This window comes from Haematobia irritans, chromosome 5 (assembly GCF_050003625.1).
Source record: "Haematobia irritans isolate KBUSLIRL chromosome 5, ASM5000362v1, whole genome shotgun sequence".
Classification (NCBI taxonomy): domain Eukaryota; kingdom Metazoa; phylum Arthropoda; class Insecta; order Diptera; family Muscidae; genus Haematobia; species Haematobia irritans.
This window is the reverse complement of record NC_134401.1, coordinates 68,561,831-68,575,120: the sequence shown is the minus strand read 5'-3', so window position 1 is coordinate 68,575,120 and position 13,290 is coordinate 68,561,831. Positions and strand designations below refer to the sequence as shown.

General features: G+C 37.1%; 1 pseudogene; it reads left to right on the top strand.

Annotated features, from left to right (window-relative positions):
• The first annotated feature begins 3,114 nt into the window (after window positions 1–3,114).
• LOC142239780 (putative inorganic phosphate cotransporter) lies at window positions 3,115–11,410 on the top strand (annotated as a pseudogene).
• The last annotated feature ends 1,880 nt before the right edge of the window (window positions 11,411–13,290 follow it).

Genomic DNA, 13,290 nt, shown 5'->3' with positions numbered 1-13,290 from the left:
ACTTTATTATAAAAACTTATGATGAAAGTTCTTAATACAATGTTTTTTGTGAATCAAAATGATGACCACCTGGAACAGAGAGTAGTTCATTTGAACTCGCTGTTTGGACATTTTGACATATCCTTTTTTTATTCATCGTAGGTAATTTTTTCACATATCTTGCTGGAAAAAAATGGAAGCAATAATGAAAATTGTTAAAAATTAACACCATGTAATGAAATATAATTTTTTAATTCTTCATTTTAGCTTGTAACTTACCATATTTGGGGCATTTTATCAAATGGTGTAAGGAATTCAACTTTTCTTTGGAAAACGTATCTCATTAAATTTGTACCTGAAACAATTAGAGAAATAATGAAGTATTCTATATAAACTCATAAAACTGTGTTGTTATCGATGTGAAGGATATAATAAAATAAATATTCTAGTTGAAAGAAAGACAAAGTTTGAATATAAAACTTACCAATTCTCTATTAAATTGTACGCTGGGGGGGAATATAAAAGTTGTCCAAATTTATTTTTTGCATTAATTAAAATTATTAAATAGGTTTCCCAAAAATCTAATGAAAAAAATAATAATATGCATAAAAATATTATGGTTAACTCTAGACAGTCATCATTCGTCAAAATGACGACACGTAATTTCATTTTCGATTTAAAATGCATTTTAGTCTATTGGGAAATGGTAAATTTATGTTATACTAATTCGACCGTTTTATGAATTTTTGTTTTATGCTAATTAAAACCAAATTGAATAAGAAAATAAATTCAAGTTTGGTTAACTTTTTCGCTCACGATGAAAATTATAGCGTCTTGAAATGAGCCGTAGTCCAAATGACGAAGGATGACGTTAATGTACAAAAAATAAGGATGACTGTACAGGGTTGAAAGAAAGTTAAAGAATCCTTACCAATTCACTATTAAATTACAAGCAACGGAGTACTAAAAATTTTTCCAAATTTTTAAGGCGTTATTCTGAAATTAAATATTTGTTTTTTACATTAAAAATATTACATTGGTTTCCAAAAAATTTGATTAAAGAAATACTAAAAGAAGGTATTAAAAACCTGTAATTTTGATGATAAAAAGGTCATAAAAACGTAAATATTCTAGTTGAAAGAAAGCCAATTTTTAAAAGAAAACTTACCAATTCTCTATTTTTTAAATTTGTTTGAATCCATCTGGAGATGCTCTGAAATTAAATATTGCTTTTAGAACAAAGAAAAACATTAAACTGGTTTCCAAAAAAATTAATTAACAAAAAATAATATACATAAAAAATATTCTTTTTAAAAGAAAGCCATATTAAAAAAATACTTACCAATTTATGACTAAACTATACGCTGAGATATAACAATAATTTTCCAAATTCATCTGGAATTTAATATTAATTTTTTACATTGAATAATGAAAATTTCAATACACTTTCAATTTCAACATATTTTACTAAATATTCTTAATAACTTTTTTCTAAACTACCGATAAAATATTAATAAATTTCATTTAAAAGGTTTAATAAACAAACACCAATATATGTCTCAAAAATCCAAAATATTCCATGCCTTTATATTCCCTTGTTGCATACCTGCTTAAAAGATGCAACAACCCACGCCAACGCCAACTATACAACTGAAGCATGCCAAACAAAACCAAGCAAAGCCAAAACATTCCTACAACAACAAAAACACATGTGCCTTTATTGAAAACAACACCTCATCCAGCCAAATAAACCATCAACGAATAACAAACACACACACAAACTACTAAATGAACAAAAATAAAAACAACCCCACGCTCATGTATACACAACAAAACTCAAGTAACATCATATTTACATTAATCACATTCCACTATTCCGATCAAGATCTCTGTACTATGCATTAGTTCATTGCATCTGCTGACAATTTACTCTAAGAATAATATTCGTAAAGGCACACCAGTTTATGAACGATGAAACGTTTAACTTAATATTTGCAAAATTTTCATGAAATGTTATCTACCATTTTTGACGAAAATGTCTATAAATTTAATCACATGTGAACTACAAATATTTCATTAGGTAATTTTTTCCAACAATTATTAACTATAGGAATTGTCAGTAAGAAATTGCTATCCGCTTTCAAGTTCATTTTTCGTAAAAAAATGTTTTCTCATACAAAAAAATCTTATAGTAAATTGCACTTATTATTTAGAAAATACTTTACATTTCACAAGTTGATTTATAGCATGACAAACGAATTTTTAACTACCAGTTAAGAAATTTTTTAAGGAAATTTCCATCGTATTTTGTAGGTCATGAACTAAACGATTGCTACTTAAAATTTGTAAAATTTCCTTTCGAGCAGTTAATTTTCGTTGAAGATACGAAAAATGAACTAAAATTCTGGAAAATTCTTGTAATAAATTATTGTAAAAATCTTCTTAAATTTACGAGACACTTTTTTTCTGTGCAGAGCAGCTGTTGTTGGTCGTGAACCAATTGTATTTTCCTGTTGTGCGAAAGAGAAGAGATCAAAGCCGAAAGCTTTAGAAATTTCCAAGGTATCCAAGAGTTTAATGATAAAATTAGATATGAGTAGATCGGAAAAAATGGTAAGATCATATCTAATTACTATGGCATTAGATCTGATCAGATCTCAATATTGGCCTAGAGCTAATGTCTTAAATATAATTATATAGTTGGATCTGATGTTAGATCTAATTCTGTAGTTATAAAGTAGGAAAGAGCAAAATATATGTAAAATTTTAACAAATGTTGAACGTTTTTATTATTTTATTGCTGTAGTACATATCAAATAAAATATTTGTGGAAGTCAAATTTTAGAATTAAAAAAAGTGAGTAATTTTTAAAGTTGTCAAGTTGCCTTTGGGCAACTTTGGGTAATTAAAGTAGTAAATTAACATACTTTTAAGGTGGGTATTAAGTTCGAGTTTAGCCGCTAAAGTGAAAAATTGTACATATTTGTTGCAAATTTTATTATAACTTGATTGGGAATAGTCCAAAGCAAATTTTCACAAAGTTTGTATTCCTTAAAGTGGATTAATTAAGAAAAGTAATCGTGAAAAAATGGTGATTTTAGCGGCTAAACTCGAACTTAATACCCACCTTTAGACATGAGACCTTCAGAAACAATGATATTGGAAAAATTCGATGGGTATGACCCAGTGACGAGGAATGCGGAGATGATGTAGAAGGGATCGTATAAAGAGGAGAAACCATAGATATCGGTCTTCTTGACATTACTCTGGTGGATTAGTTTGATCACGAATATTGGTGCTTTTGAATTCGCGTAAAATTTCTCCGAAATCACGCTTACGATTAAAATACACGTTCACGATCCAATTCACGCTCTCGATAAAATTCACACTCACGGTAAAACAGAGAAATAAAAACTAAAACTCAAGAACAAATTCACGTTCACGGTTAAATTTAAGCTCACCGAGTTGTAATCACCTTCGCGGATTTTGTTCACATTTAATTTTGCTAATGGTTCCGTCGTGAGTTATGAATGTTACTTACTCATCAGAAATTGCAGCGAGTCATGAGATTTTCGTGAATCGAACATTTTCGCGAATCAAAAATATTGTCGTGAGTCACGAGAAATTACGAGAATTTTAGTGAGCCACAAAAATTGTCGTATTCCGAAAATATTCGTGAAATACGAGATTTGTCGTGAATTACGAAAATTGTCATACAGTGGCAGAAATGAGTACAAAATTATTTTTTTTTTTAATTCTAAACGAATAAAAAAGGAGCAATAAAGAAACACAAAATAATTTTAGTTTTCCTTTATTCCTTCTTCAATTCTAAATAAAACAACAACAAACTCAAAACCAAAGGTAAAGAATTCAGAGATTCAATTTTGCACTTTTTGATGTACTCAGCATAAAACCAAAATGTAACGTTAGTTACAATCCCACGGTGGCGCGTTCTGTGTACCGGATTGACCCGATGGGCCCCATCCGTTGGCCAGCGGCTGCCACATCAGTGTACGTGTTGTTTCGTCCGTCTTTTTGTGTTGAAGAAGGTGCATCCCGGGGAGCCTTCTCCGATTGCTGTTGGTCCGAGCCGGGATAGAGGAGAACCCCGGACCATGGTATTGTTCAGTCTGCCGGTTTCGGTCAGGTGTAACCGGGGCTTGGAGTGGGTGCACTTCCGGAACTGCTCCGGCTTAACATCGCTGCGGGAATATAGTCATGGTTAGGTTAGGTTAAAGTGGCAGCCCGATTAAAATTCAGGCTCACTTAGACTATTCAGTCCATTGTGATACAACATTAACTAAAAGTACCTATTACATATGGGCACTTCTAGTTATTAACCGCTGAACCTTCTCCATTATTTCTTCTGTTGAACCAACCAGATTGTTCCAAAAACATTAGCAGACTGCTTAAGTTAACGTTTTCCAGGTCCGCCAGTAATCTGAAGCTATATGCCCCTAAAATTTGCTTACGCCTTACACCAAATGCAGGACACTCACACAAGAGGTGTTTTATTGATTCCTTTTCCTCCGCATCATGACAACTCATACAATAGTCATTATACTTCGCGCCAATAGTTTTTGCCAAATCGCCTATCAGGCAGCGACCCGTTATAGCAGATATCAGGAGTGATATCTGGCGTCTCGAGAACACTAGCATATCTTGTCTGCGGTTTAAGTTTAAATGGGGCCATATTTGCTTGGTGTCGTTACAACCCTTGCAATTCTCCCATCGAACATTTGCCATCATGCAGTAAGAGCTTGCAGGTAGCCAGAGGCATACCAACAGATTCTAGTTCCCCTGGAATATGTAAGGTAGTTCCTAGCCTTGCAAGCTCATCTGCTTCGCAGTTCCCCGGTATGTTCCTATGGCCAGGCACCCATATTAGGTGAATATTGTGCTGCTCAGCCATCTCAGTGAGAGATTTGCGGCAGTCGATGGCCGTTTTCGAGTTGAGGAACACAGAGTTCAAGGATTTTATTGCAGGTTGACTGTCTGAGTATATATTAATGCCAATATTGCTTGGAGCATTACTTCTCATCCAATTCACCACTTCTCTTATTGCTAATATTTCAGCCTGAAAAACACTACAGTGATCAGGTAATCTTTTCGCTATTCGAAGTTCCAGATCTTTAGAATATACTCCGAAACCCACTTGTCCATCCAATTTGGAGCCATCAGTGTAGAAATCTATATATCTTTTATTCCCCGGGGTCCGTGTACACCCCACCTCACTGTTGGGAATTAGAGTCTCAAACTTTTTGTCGAAAAGTGGTTTTGCCAGGGTGTAATCCACTACGTTAGGCACATCTGGCATTATTTTGAGTACCGAACTGTGACCGTAACCTTTCTCCGACCACAGCGATAGTGCGCGCAACCGCACAGCCGTTGTTGCAGCTGACTGTTTGGCCAAAATGTCTAAAGGCAATAGATGCAACTTTGTCTAAACTTGTCGGCTGGTGAAGTGCCTGCCACCAGACTACAACACCATATAGCATTATAGGTCTAACCACTGCCGTGTATAGCCAATGCACAATTTTTGGTTTTAGTCCCCACTTTTTCCCTATTGCCTTTTTGCACGAGTATAAAGCTACCGATGCCTTTCTCGCCCTTTCTTCAATATTAAGCTTAAAGTTCAGCTTCCTGTCCAAAATAACGCCAAGGTATTTTGCACACTCACTAAAGGGAATTTCAATACCCCCTAAGGAAATGGGCCTAACCGTGGGAGTTTTGCGATCCTTGCAGTACATGACCATTATCTTTCGCCCATTTCTCAGTCATCCGGAGGGCTCTCTGTATAATATCTCTAACTGTTGATGGGAATTTTCTCCTGAATGCTAGTGCCACATCATCTGCGTATGCCACCACTTTTAGCCTTTCTTTTTCTAGGGAAACCAGAAGATTGTTTATAGCAACATTCAAAAGAAGAGGTGATAGAACTCCTCCTTGAGTAGTGCCTCTGTTCACATACCTTTGTATGTTTGCTTGTCCTAGTGTGGCTGAAATGCATCACTGCCTTAGAAATTCGTCTAACAGCCTAAGTATACATGGATCAACATTCAGAGTTGTCAGTCCATTTAATATCGAGCTCGGATGGACGTTATTGAATGTCCCTCCGATGTCTAGAAATGCCACAATTGTGTATTCTTTGACAGATAGTGAGCTTTCAATAAAGCTGACTAGTTCATGTAATGCGGTCTCAGTAGACCTGCACTTCGAATATGTATGCTGTCGTTTCGAGAGTAAACTTGAATCGACGCTAGTTCTAAGATAAATATCTATCATCCTCTCCGGAGTCTTAAGTAGGAATGATGATAAGCTGATTGGTCGGAAATCCTTCGCATTCGAGTGAGAGGCTTTTCCCGCTTTAGGTATGAAAACGACCTTTGATTCCCTCCACTGAGCCACTGTGGCACCGCCGCTGAGCCACTGTGGCACCGCCAGTACATGGTTCAACCGTCTGATTTCCGGGAAAATGTGTGTCCAATAGTACCTCCAGCGTCTCCTCCCTGGACGTTGTCCAATTGCCGTCCGATGTTTTAATGAAACCTGCTGCTGCAGTAATCATTCCAAGAGTTATGCTGAGCCTTTCTCAGTTCTCGCTTGTATCCTCTCAGATTCTTCTTGTAAGCGTCCCAATCCACAGGAGCTCTGGTGGACTTTGCCTTGTTAAAGAGCTTCCTGCACGTTTTCCTCATATTACCTAACTCCGTAGACCACCATGGTTGTCGATTTTTCCCCCTTGGCTTCCCTCTAGGGCAAGCTTTCAGTGAAATGTTGAAGGCCTTAGTAATCCTCTCCACTGCATGTTCGATAATTTGCACAGTGCTCATATTTGTCTCTGGTATTTCCGGTATCATCATATTGAACGATTCCCTATACCTATTCCAATCAGCTTTCCGAACATTTCGCGGAAATATGGTCTTGGTGGTATGAACATCAAATTTGAAACTGATGTAGCGATGATCTGAGAAGCTATGTTCATTTAAAACCTGCCAATCAGATATCATTTCATTCAGTTCTTGCGAGGCCAAGGTGACGTCCAAAACCTCGTGCCTGTTTTTGTGACAAAGGTTGGGGCATTTCCCTTATTGCAAACTACCAAATTAGTACGCAAAATAAACTCTAGGAGTGAATCTCCTCTTGTATTAATGTCACCACTTCCCCATATACTATGATGTGCATTTGCATCGCATCCCATAATGAGTTTTGTCTTTGTTTTCAATGACTCCTCAACTAAGGTGTTAACGGCACATGGAGGCATCTCCCTATCATGTCCCATGTAGACCGAAGATACCCAATATTTGCATTTGGCTATTTCTAAGCTGGCAACGACAGTGTCTGTATTGCACATTGCAATTTTTAGCAATTATACAGGCTCGATTTACATCATTACCAGTATACTGCAATAGATTGAGCCCCGGACTATTTAATTCACATATTTTGTTTCTATAAACATATGGTTCTTGAATGAGAACTATATCTTTGTTCCCTTTCATCAGGAGAACTTTTAAGGCAGCACATGTAGCCTTACAATGGTGAAGATTTATCTGGAGGATCCGTAGGACCATCGAGATTTTCAACAACCGTCACATCCGACGTTTCAATCGAGTCATCAAGAATGTCCTCTTCAGAGATATAGGTGACTCTCGCAATAACCATAGGTTAAACTTTGGTGAGTTTTGAGGCAGTTGAAACCTCCTCTCGCATAAGGTGTCTATCCATGTCTGCATCTTTGGTATCTCCCTCGACATCGCAAGAGGATCCGCTTATTTCTGATTCAGACAGAGGATTGTCGATTTCCGAATCCTTTAGCTGATCGTTTTTATATACCTTAACTTGTATATAATGAAAGCCATAACATACACGGCCCTGATTTGCTAGATGTCGCAAAGACTGAGTGTTCAATATAAACACTGCATGCCGTCTTGGTCCATCCACTTCATCCAAACGGCCAACCTTCCAATCAGCTGTTGGAAGATCTGGATTGCATTGTTTCAGTCTATTTAAAATAGGTTCAGGGTCAGGAGGGTTTGCAGGTATCCACGCATGTGCTCTAGGTCGACTAACTCTAGAGCAGCTCCTTCCCAAACTTCACCAATTTGTATCAGAGCAGCTTTAAAACATTCTATAGACCTCTGGTCCTCAAATGCGACTAGCTTAAATCGTCCTTGATACCAACCAGCCACTTGGTGTCGAGGATCTGGGCCGGGAAACTTTTCCAGCACCTGTGAGTAGACGCCAGACAAAGCATTCTCAATTTCCCCCCATTTTTGCTTTGGAACCATATGGTCCAATGCTCTTTTATTAATGATAGTCATTACAAGGCTGTCTTTAGCAACTGAGGCAAACTATCGTTGATCCCTTTTGGAGGATGGAAGCTCATCCGGTGATCGTTCCCTTTTTCCAGCCTCAAGAATTCCTTGAGGCCATTTTAAGGCATCGCTTTGTTTAGACGACAACGAGCTTGGGTCGACTGATCCTAATTTCTTTAGGATAAACAAAGCATTTCTGCGTTCCTTGAATCTCTTTCGTGAGGGATTACCTTTTTGATGCCGTTACCTTGGAGAAGGTTCGACTTGTCATTGCCAAAATTTATAGCTCCAGTCGATACCCGTCCACTGGGCCCTGAAGTTAGCAACCCAGTGGATGTCTTTGAATTTCGTTGCATGGTGGCTTAATATCTCACCACACTTGAAATTCGTAGTAGGTACTTATTACGATGAGTTTATCCGCTATTAAAAAATACCCGTCCACTGGGCCCTGAAGTTAACAACCCAGTGTATGTCTTTGAATTTCGTTGCATGGTGGCTTAATTTCCCACCACACTTGAAATTCGTAGTAGGTACTTATTACTATGAGTTTATCCGCTATTAAAAAACACGTCCGTTCCGTTCGACGGTTGAAAAATCGAATATAGTCATACTGAATACGTGGCAGGATGCTGTACCAGCGATAGCAGCAGTGGGTCGTCTGACTATGTGACCCATCTCCCGTACAACAATATTCTCCGCCGCAGCATCTTACACCGAATATTGTTGTTCCAGTTCCGGATAGTTCATCGTTTTTGCAATTTAATTGCAACGGGCTCCGAGGTAAGATTGGACTTTATGAATCGGAAGAGGATAATGGTCGCGGCGATCCAGGAGACTAAGCTGAATTCCACCTGCAGCCTACGCCATTGTGATGGATACAATGTGCTTCGAAAGGATCACACAAGAAGTGGAGGTGGTGGCCTGGCTTTCATATTACACCGTTCCATGCAGTATAGACCTATCCCGCTTGTGAAAGACACTAGTGACCCGTATATGGAATGTATGGGGGTAGCTGTCAAGTCTGGGGCTGCCGAGATAGAGCTATAAAATGTGTATATACCGCCGGTTGGTAGCTGTGCTCCAGGTTACAGCCCAAACATTGAGTGGCTGTTGTGCGGGCATAACCGATTGGTTCTAGGAGACTTTAATGCCCACCATGAATTTTGGCATCCACTCCTAGGTAATGACCAGAGAGGCATAGCTTTGGCAGAGTAGATAGATTATTCCACATTTTGCACGGTGAACGAAGAGGCCCCTACGAGAATTATGGGTGACTGCAGCAATTTTCCAGATTTATCTTTAGCGTCGCCTGGTCTGATAAATGACGTTTCCTGGCAACCCGTCATTGCATTGGGATCGTACCACCTCCCCATAATTCTCACCATTAACTGACCCTTCGATTTCAAAACCTTTGAACGCCGGACGTTTATCAATCAAAAGAAAGCCAACTGGGAAGGCTTTAGAGAATACACCCATCGCCGCTTCAGTGAGCTCCCGCCTCTCTCATGTTCATGTTGCCCAGAGGGCGTTCCGGGACATCATCAACGCAGCAGCCGCTCGCTTAAAACTCGCTGGTCGAATTGCCCAAGTGAGGCCCAGCTTCCCAGCCGAAGCGGCGGGACTCGCAGACGAGCGTGATGAACGCCGTCCTGCTAACCCTGCTGATCCTAGAATCAGAGAACTAAATCTAGAGATTAGTAAGATATTCGACGAGCACAAGCGGAACACTTGGTTAGAGCACCTGAAGCAATGGGGCTGTTTTATTTTTGCACTGATAACCAGTGCTAAAATAAAACGCAAAAATTTTTCAGTTCAAATTTCGATTTTGGTTGGCAACACTTTTACCCCAGCTGTCAATATGAAGTTTTTTGTTTACAAATAAAAATGGAGGTAGAGACCACCAATTTATAGTAAAAAGTGAAATTAATAACATTAAATATAGATATCAAAAACAAACAAAAATAATTAGTCTTTCAATTGCCATTACCGAATTAGTCGTAAAAAGGAATCATACAGAAGAAGGTGAAGCGGCGGTGTGTCCAGCAGGTGATTTGGACTCTGATTATTCGAGTGGTGGTGATTATGAATGGTCCGAAGAATTACAAGGTTTAATTCTGTCCTCATTCTATATTGGTTACATTGTAACCCATATTCCTGGTGGTCTATTGGCTGAAAAATTCGGTGGTAAATGGACTTTGGGTATTCTATCGACGGCTATTTTCACTTTGGTACACCAATCGCCATTACCGAAGGGGGTTCCCCAGCTCTTATCATTGTTCGCATATTGATGGGGTTGGGCGAAGGTACTACTTTCCCAGCTTTAAGTGTTCTACTATCACAATGGGTCCCTCTAAAAGAACGTGGAAAATTGGGTGCCTTGGTTTTGGGTGGTGGTGGTATGTACTATATTGGCTAATTCCCTATCCGGAGTACTTTTGGATGCCTATGATTGACCTATTGTATTTTACCTCTTTGGTGGTCTTGGTGTTTTATGGTTCATATTTTTCAGTCTCTTATGCTTTAGTGACCCCGCCTCTCATCCCTACATCAAACCCAGCGAACGTGATTACTTGGAAAAAGAAATGGGCTCCATTGTTCGCAATGAAAATCTTCCACCCACACCCTGGAAGGCTATTTTAACTAATTTACCTATGATTGCTTAAGTCTGTGCTCAAATCAGTCATGATTGGGGCTTCTACATTATGGTTACCGATTTACCCAAATATATGTCTGATGTTATGCAATTCTCCATCAAAGCTAATGGCTTGTATTCATGTGGATTTTCTCGATTTCATCTGGTTTCATTGGTGATTGGTTGATGGCCAAAAAGATTTTGAGTATTACAAATACCCGTAAAGTGATGACTGCTGTTGCTGCATTTGGTCCTGCTATTTTCATGGTTGCTGCATCCTATGCTGGTTGTGATCGTGTTGCTGTTGTGGCCTTCATTACAATTTGTAATGTGCTTTCTATGCTGGCATGAAACTTAGCCCACTTGATATGAGTCCGAATTATTCGGGTACATTGATGGCCATCACTAATGGTATTGGTGCTATAACTGGTGTAATTACACCATATTTGGTGGGAGTTATGACACCAAATGATACATTACTGGAATGGCGTTTGTTATTCTGGGTGGCTTTTGCTGTTCTCTGTGGTACTGTTGTAGTTTATTGTATTTGGGCTTCGGGAGAAGTTCAACCTTTCAATGATCCACCAGCAGTGAAAGATATTGAAAACGAAGAACGTGGCAAAAATAAGGAAAAGAATTAAATTCCACAAGACTGTTTGCAAAACGACAACAGAAATGCAGTAAATGGATTTAGTTTTAACCTAAGTCCAAAAATTAAAAAAAAAGTTATTTGGTACAGATAACTTGGAGAAACAATAAATCAGGATTAATTTAATTTAATGATGTCTTGCTACCAAATGTGTATTTAAAGGAAATAATTGATTTATTCTCAGAAAACAGTATTTTCACTGTTTTAAGTTTGTTTTTATTTAAAAAGCACAAAACGTTTAATTTTAAAAACAATCGAACTAAAAGCCTTAAAAATGGTACCATCATTTATTCTATTTTATTAAGCCAACTGCCTAAAAATTTGACAATAACAATTGGAAAATTACCGAGAAGTATTTATTTTTGTCATTACAAGTAAGTCATTATAACTCATCGCAATGTAATGCAACGTGTAATGAAAACTGATGCCAATTGTAATGGGTTGTGGTTACCTAGTTTTTTCTGGGTAACTACGGCAACCGTGCTTGGAGACAGAGAAGTGTATGGAGTTAAAAACAGACTATGTAAAAAATAAATTGATACTTTTTCTTAAAAATGTTATTTATTCAGGATTAAAAAACACACACTTTTTATTAAGGTTGTTTCGGTGCTGATGGAACCTTATATTGTAATGATTTGCTTAAAACAATCCGAATAGACCCAGCTAGCATTTGGGTGATTGTTTTAACAAAAATCATGTAAATGAGTCATATTCGAGTACTTTAGGAGATCAAAAACTGCTATGTCAGTTATGTGATTATAATACGATACGAAAATGACTCGCGCTAATGGGCGTAAAATGAGTTCGTTATAAAATACGACAAAAAATAACAAAAATCTAACAAAAACCGTCTAGAGGAGTCATCTTCGAGTACTTTTGGTAATCAAAAACTGCTTAAACAGTTACGGGACCAAAAAATGGCACGAAAATGACTCGCGCTAATGGGCATAAAATGTGTTCGATTTAAAATCGTCTAAAGGAGTCATCTTCGAGTACTTTTGGTGATCAAATAATGATCTTACAGAGTTATTGCAAATGTTTTTTTATTTAAATCACTATTTTAACGGGGCAATCTCTATAATATTGTCAGAAACTTCCATTTAATAATAAAAACGATTTAAATGAATTTGGGAATTTGCTACAGGAAAATGCAGAAAAGCTGAAACAAATTGTAAGTATGAAAGACGACGAAACAAACTAACAAATAAAATTGATAATTTATAATTTTTCTTAACACTGTTTACATTTTTTAGAAATAGGTTACAGCAAAAACTGGCGGAGAAGGACACGCACAATTTTTAAGATATTCAGTTCGGAAAGTATATTCCGATGAACTGGCTACATTATATGGCTGGAAGGGGACTAGCACTAAGCCCAGTGCTGAAAAATCTTTCATAATAACTTTAATTAAAAGTAAGTAAATATTTATAATACAAATAATAATTAAATTTGATTACAAGAAAATCACTTATATATTTTTAGATATATGTCATCTTAAATACGAAACGACAGACAGGGAAATGAATGTCGTATTACAAAAACATTTTGTCCATGCTAAGGATCGTTTAACAAAAACGAAAAGAAGTGATTAAGTATATATATTTTTTTATTTAATTTTATTAAAATTAATTGTTTTTTTTTCATTTAAAGAAATATTAACAAATGATTGTTATTAAATACTAAGTATTTTAATTAAAATAATTATAATACAAATA